The sequence below is a fragment of the Podarcis liolepis genome (genome assembly GCF_965112155.1).
Source record: "Podarcis liolepis genome assembly, chromosome: 5".
NCBI classification, from domain to species: domain Eukaryota; kingdom Metazoa; phylum Chordata; class Lepidosauria; order Squamata; family Lacertidae; genus Podarcis; species Podarcis liolepis.
This window is the reverse complement of record NC_139556.1, coordinates 43,475,528-43,483,232: the sequence shown is the minus strand read 5'-3', so window position 1 is coordinate 43,483,232 and position 7,705 is coordinate 43,475,528. Positions and strand designations below refer to the sequence as shown.

Here is a 7,705-nt window from a genome sequence, read left to right as displayed (position 1 = left end):
CTCACATTTGTTTGAGTCAAACCATGTGGATTTATCTGCATATCTTTAAAGCACTTTTAAGTTTTCTGTTCAAACTTTCCATGCCTTATTTTTAAAGGTGGGGTTTTCCTTCCATTCTTTTCCCTGATTCTGGGTAATCAAATGCATCATGACTTAGAGCACAGGACCGAACACATGAAAACGAGACACGTAGCTGAGCGATTTGAGGAAGCATAAAAGGGATAACAGCAGAGGCAAAAAGGGTTTATAGTGGAGGGAGGGCAGACTTGGCCCAATGATTTATAGTTGCCAATCCCTCCTGTACACCTTCCCAGTAGCAACAACGCCCTCACCATGTCCCCTGTTTTGATTAACAATCCAGGAGATGTACATTTGCAGTCTTCTAAGGATGTGGGCAGATGGTATACCTCTCAGACAGAGTCCATTTTAATTTCTCCCTACCCAGCACTGTGATTGAAAGATTTTCTTCTCTGCATAACAAATTGTCCAAATTCAATCATGAGCCACTATGAAGAAATGGCTTGCCCCACAGTTGTTAGCCTCCACCCAGGGAGATTAAATGTGGTCTTTACCTGGCGTCCATATCAAGTACACCAGTCATTCACCTTCAAGAAACAGACGATAATGTTCTCTGCCTGCTCGGTACATTCTGTCTAGGCACCAGCAATGATGCCATTGTACATGTTAAGTTATGAAATGTCATTTTCTCTTCCTTGTCTGAAGATAATATGCACTTATACATTATACAGTACAACGCAGCACATTTTCAATGTCGTTCCCCTCCCCCGCCTCTTCTCCAATAGCAAAAGAGAGGGCAGGAAATGCTCTTCCCTGCCTTAAGCAGGAACGAATTGAGCTATGCATGTAATCTCACTGACTCTTCAGACTGGCCTTAAATGTGCTCCTAAAATAATCTCATTAGCGGTAGCTTTCAGACCGATTGATTCTGTACAGAAGTAGGTGTAATCCTGTTTCTGACTCCGAGAGGCTCCATATCTGAGCAAGTCTGTATTCGTGACGGTGATGCTTGAGACATGCATTGGTAAATTTAAGTGGCAGGCAGCCGGAGAGGAATCGTGCTGACGGATTCTTGGAGTCAGTGGCAGTCCTGCATGCTATTAATTGACACAGCAGTAAACTAAAATAATAATACAAGAAACAAGCATTAGGCCTCATGTGCAGCTCATAGAGATACAGGGTTATTGCATTAGTAGCAGCCAGAGAATCCTACACAGATTCACTGGCACAAACATAAGGGGAGCTAGACATAGATATTGATTTTCATTCTTGGTTTTTATGGGGCTTTTCTTTCATCCCAATTTCCTGTGTGGTGGTCTTTGCTGCTGTCTTCAAATTATTCCTTTATTTCTTGATTCCATACACTTGTGAAAATGCTAGTTTGGTTTCTGGCAGGTTTCTCTTTCTTCCTTAAAAAGCACAGCTTGAGGGGGGCGGGCAAGCTTGCACATTTTGTAATCAAAAGGGGAACAAACAAAGTCCTTGTTTTCTTTAAAAAATGTTTAGGGGTACTCTCATTTTGACTCAAGAAAATCACCATTTTTATAGTTCAGATTGTAAAAAATAAATACAGAAAATGGGCAAAAATACAAAGATTCACAAAATGTTTAGGGGTATGTGTACCCCTGCGTACCCCCAGAAAAAAGCACTGCACACAGACATACACTTCCTATTTCAGAAACTCCACAGAACCCTCCCATTGAATTGAATGGGGCTCACTCCCACCTAAATAGGGACAGTACTGCAGCTAAAAACCTCATTATTAATTATTATTTTTTTTAAAAAAATTGAAATATGGCACAAGACCTGGAAATTCAATCAGGATAGATGTGCAATTTTCTCTATTATACCTCCTTCAGATTCTTGCACCCAACAGCCATTTGGAGATCCTGGAGGACCATCACAAGTTGGGAAGACCACTGTCTCATGGAGCAGGTGTCGAATAGCAGCAAAATGAAACCATCAGCTGGTTTCATTATTTACTGCCAGTCCTACTGCTGCTGGCACCTGCATCCACTGCTTCCTCTCTGTTCCTTGTTCTGAGGAGGGCCAAGTGGTCCTTCCTGAGAGTGAGGCATTTCAGAAACAGTGATCAGGGGAGTGCTTGTGCTGCCATGGTTTGCCATGATGGAGAAAGTCTTTGTAAACTTTAACTTTTAAATGCAAAGTTATTTTAAAGTAACAGAAAGTGACAGAAAGTAACAGAAAGTTCCTTAGAATGAAGGATGAAATGGAGGGAAGGAAGAAGTGACAAAAAAAGTAAGAAGGAATGAGGGTATCAGGGGTAAGGATAATGTTGCTACTGCCACTGCAAAACAAGGGTGGGGAAAAGTGACAGAAGGAAAAGGACAAGTGGGTCATTGTTTGCCTCAGGTAGCACAAACTCTTGTGCTGGCTTTGTGTGGGGATGATATGTATACATGCCCATTTCTTGTGGGAAAATGGGCAGTATCCAAGTAAACAGTTCAGCTAATGCAATGAGTTTTAGCTGCCCAGTGGAAATTCTTCTCTCTCTCCACATGCAATCCCTAAATCTGTTCCAGGGGTTCCCCCAGCCCTCCAGAGCAGATTTACAGAGGGCACTTGGGGAGACAAGAGGGCGGAGGAGTTCCATTATGCAGCTTAAACGCCTTGTGCTAGCGAAACTAGTTTGCCGCCCTGTGTCTACTAAAAATTCCCAAAGGCTGTCAGCTTTGCTATAATTGTGCATCGCTTCCAATAGCAATAATTTTTTGCACATGAAAATTAGAGCAAACTTAAGATGTCTGATTTTTTTCTTACTTTGGGCAAATAATTTGCCTTTAATTGACACTATCAAAGCACATATGCTATCATCGTAGAAAATGATCAAGATATTTGCAGCTCAAGTATCTATTATTTTTCTAGTGAAATTGCTGTTTTTTATTTTTTGTTTTTTCTTGAGCCGGTAGTTATGAGTATCTATGATAGCATGAAGTGCCCTGCTGGCTGGAATATAAATCTAGATTATAGCCACACTAGCATCTTGCCTTTAAGGGGTATCATGATAATGTCCACTGGCTTTTTATGTATTTAGCCAGGAGATTGCAGAATGGCCTTATGCTAACCTTACAGCAAATGGTCACCTTCAATATAGCTGAGAATTAATTCAAGTAAGAGAGAGAGAGAGAGAGAGAGAGAGAGAGAGAGAGAGTCACAGTACCTGCTCCAGAGTACATATAATTCAGTAAATTTATATGTGTGTGTGTGTGTGTAGGTGTTAAACACACATTTGGTTTAACCTGCAATTGATAATCTGTTTCTAGATCTTGTCTTTTTCTGAACACAATACTAAACTGCCATACTATCAGGACCATGCAAGCCCAGGTCACTTTCACATGTGCTTACTTGTTAATCCATCCCATCCACTTTCTCCATTAGTCCGTGATCTCTTTTTGTTTTAAACTTAGCATTAAAACTGCCTGTTAGATGTGTAATTAAATATGCATTTTAAAATGCATTTGCTCTTAAAATATGCATTTCTAAATCCATTTTAATATTCTTTCTGAGCTGAAAACTGAAAACTGGGTCAAAACAGGAAGTACCTGTGGGATTGAGTGTGGGTATGTATGCATATTTTTAAGGATTGTGTGAAATGTATGTTTGTTTGTATATTCGTAATATGTATGTATTAATGTTGAATTTTTTAATTATATATATATAATATATAATATATAATACGAAAGCATATATATATATATATATATATATATATATATATATATATATATATAAAGAAAACTGGGTCAAAACACCCACGAGTGTGCAGAAACTAGTGGAGAATCAAATTCCAATCAACCTATTTGTCTAGGAGGTGCGGATCGGGTCATTTCATATTGGAATTCACCAGTATCAAATTCCACTCCACTGCTAAACATGAGGTTAGGAGGAACTGCCCTTGAGCATCTGCTGCCTGAGGTGGCCAAATCTCTCTGCCTAACATTAGGGTTGGCCCTGAATTCCACTATGCCCATTTTTTGTCTGTTTCCAATTTGTGCTGTGCTAGCAACATTGCTTTACAAGGCGATGTTAGAGACTTATTTATTTTATTTAACATACGGTAAATTCAGCTTACTTGACAGAAAACCTCTCAGCAGTTTACAAGCCAATATTAATTTTAAAAATACCAATAAAAAAACAAACATGACACATAAGTTGATAACTTATAGTATGGTTTAAGAAAGTCAAAAATATAAATAAAATCAGCAATTTTGGAAGAGTCATAGGTAATGAAATTACGTGTTAAAACTGCATGCCTGCATAGGTTTGTCAAAACAAAATAAGTATAAAGGTAAAGGTACCCCTGACCGTTAGGTCCAGTCATGGACGACTCTGGGGTTGCACGCTCATCTCACTCTATAGGCCGAGGGAGCCAGTGTTTGTCTGCAGACAGCTTCCGGGTCATGTGGCCAGCATGACTAAGCCGCTTCTGGCGAACTAGAGCAATGCACGGAAACACTGTTTACCTTCCAGCCAGAGTGGTACCTATTTATCTACTTTAACGTGCTTTCGAAATGCTAGGTTGGCAGGAGCTGGGGCTGAACAATGGGAGCTCACCCCGTTGCGGGGATTCAAACTGACAACCTTCTGATTGGCAAGCCCTAAGCTCTGGAGAGAAAGACGGGGGGGACCTCATTCAGCCTCTGGTCCTGAGGGTCTCCATCTCTGCTCTACAGATTTTCAGGTAGGGTATTTCTCAGCCCTACCTGGAATGCTGAGGATTGAACCTGGGACCTTTTACATGCTGCAAAGCCACAAGCATTCCTTAAAAGATATAGATAGGTAAATATACAGTAGGACCTGGACTTAATGGTCTTGTATAATACCCCTTTTAGGTGTAATGTTCACTACACCCAGTCCATACCCAAATACAAAGCAAGGTACTGATTATTGCTTCCTATTTATGAAGACCTTTAACAGGCACCACAGCAGGTTCTGGTGGGCACACTGGCACTCATGGGTAACATGTTGGCACCCGTGACTTACTTCTAAGCATGAAAAACCAGCACTGCTGTGTTTGGGGGTGGAGTCTTCCTTCTCATTATGAATTAGGCCCTGGACTTCTGTCTCAAATTCCTGACCTGGTGGTAGCACTGCCTAAAGTTCACCTGACAGACGGGGGACCAATAGGTTGTCTAGTGAGACATATTGTGTCTGGATTACAATAATGTACGTTGGAATTGGGAGAGAAAGCTTTCCATTTTGATTCCACAGATCATCCATTTCTATTCCTGCAGTACTTAATAATTTTACACCTTTCAAGAACAGGACTGTTTTGTAAATCAAACTTACAGCTTTGATTTGCGTTCGTACACACTCTGTTCAGTGAAGTTTCTGTTGTTATAAAATGCTGAATATTTTTGTTTCCCATAGACATATTTTGTTTACCCTTCTCTGATTCCAAATTTCCCTTTACTTACTATAACCACTCAGATCTATATTTCAACAAACATGAATAAAAGAATCAGACACTTGATTTTGCACTCCATACCTTTTCATTGCAAATCCATATTTCTTCACAGGTTTTTCTCCTCCTTTTTCTAAAGAAGAGAACAAAAATATGTTTTATTTCTTCCTTTAAGGCTAGGAAAAGTCTTGCATGTTCATTGACTTACAAGGTGAGAGAAATCAGCCCCTTCTATAGAAGAGTTAAGAAGACTCTTACCAGAAGCATGTGCTGTTCTTAGGCAGTAATAGATAGAATATTGCTTGTAGTCAATGTGTATTGAGTGACAGGAGATGTAGAGAAGAGGGTAAGGAAGAAAAGGAAGTCGACATTGTGGGACAATTATGCAATCAGAATAGCTTCAGTTCTCACCCGTGGCTCTGAGAAGCTGTCAGCATGTGAAAGTGGTCACATCCTGGGAAACAGCCTTGACTGGCCAGCTAAACCACATGAGAGTAGCCAATTGGTCTTAAACTCTCGATGAGTTAGGGATTTGTTACCCCTTGCATGCAAAAACAGGTTCCAGCAGCTCAAGTGGACAAGACCAATAGTGGGTCCAACGATCAAGAAAACAGTTTCTGTGCATGCTGTAGAGGAAATGAGGGGCAAATGGGGCTTGTCACCCTGGGAAGGTAGCCCATCTAGGAGTTAAACCTCTGCTGATTTGCAGCTATCCTCATTCATGAGAAAGGCTTCAGGAGCAAGCCTTGAGAACTAATCTCTATCTGCTATGCCACTGTACAGAATGGAAGATGGCAGGATCCCTAAGGATGTACTTGACACAAAGCTGGCTTCAGGCACCAGGCCTGTTGGCAGACCAACTCTGTGTTGTAAAGATGTCTGCAAATGTGACCTGAAGGCTGGCAACATTCACCCTGCCATGTGGGAATCTCATGCAGGCAGTCTAAGCACCTGGACACAATCAATCAGGTTGTGTATCCACAGCAGTGACCAGAGAAGAAATGACTGCTGAGAGAATAAATGCCATTTAACAGCAAAACCGGAAGCCTCAGCTGCAATAAAACATGTTTCTATCATATTATGCTCTGCAGTGAGAGCAGGCACTGTAACTCTCCAATGGTTGAACTTTACCCCCAGAGACACACACTTCCACGGTCTCTTGAGACAGATGGAGGCTAACAAATACAGTAAGCCCACAACGTGTGCACATTTAACTTGTGCACATTCAGTTTTATGCACATGGCAAAAAAATAATAATTAAAGGGGGTAGACAGTGGGGAAAATGACATTGGCAATCCCACTCACCATCAAACCCAATGGGTTTTGTGTATAAACCATTTTGGCTTTAGGCACACTCCCTGGACTGTAACCCTGTAAGGTGTGGGTCTACTTTACTCAAAAAGGATGTGGGGAAGATGACTGAGCTAACAGTTTCTTAGGAGATCCCTCGCAAAGCTACAATTGCCAGTGCTCTTAACAAGCTACAGTACCCAGAATTATTTGGGGGAAAGCATTAAAGTGGCATGTGTGGACCCAGGGAGTCAGCCCCACTGCACAGAATAGAACTTAGTTCTGGCATGCATAGTTACCATTTTAATTCTGTGTTGGGAAATATATTTGGTTTACCTTTTTTTTCTCCACTAAGTTTATATACTGCATCATGTATTATAATTAGGATGATTCTATTTTCTCCATGATTACAAATACATTCTAGAATATATAAACTCCCTCTCTTGCTCTAAAAGCAGACATTGTAGTCTATTACTTTCTCTTCCGCCTCTTATTGAAGGCACATCTTTTTCACCTGCTAAATAATGCTGGATCTCATGACCCAGCATTTTGATAAGCTGATACTTGGATACTTTGCATAAACCTCTTGGAGATTTTTAAAAAATAGAATGTAACTCAGAAATACTTAAAAAAAATAAAATCATTTATTTTATGGTGTAAGCTGCCCAGTTATTTGTGTGTGTGTTATTCAGCAGCACATAAATAATGGAACTGAATAAAATAAATATAACATAAAAGGAAAAGTTGCAGCAAGTTCTTCTTCTGCAGCCTGAGCTTCTTTGTGCCTTAGCAGCTTCAATGGCAGACATGTAACCTGGTAAATATGTATTTACTTTCAAAGAGGGGAAAAAAACCCACTCACAAAAACGTTTGTTTTCGAAATCTGAACCAACGCAATATCATAATTTACCTGTAAATTCTGGGGGGAAATATGGATTTTGGTCATTTATTGGAGGCACAGGCAGACTGACC

The 7,705-nt window shown here is 40.4% G+C and overlaps 1 long non-coding RNA gene across 1 annotated transcript in view; it reads right to left on the bottom strand.

The window, feature by feature from the left end:
• Nucleotides 1-5,543: 5,543 nt before the first annotated feature.
• Nucleotides 5,544-7,705, bottom strand: part of LOC310708139 — a 96,427-nt gene continuing 94,265 nt past the window's right edge. The window contains exon 3 of the long non-coding RNA XR_014526865.1: nt 5,544-5,576. This is a non-coding gene — a long non-coding RNA (uncharacterized lncRNA). The remainder of the gene's footprint in view (nt 5,577-7,705) is intronic.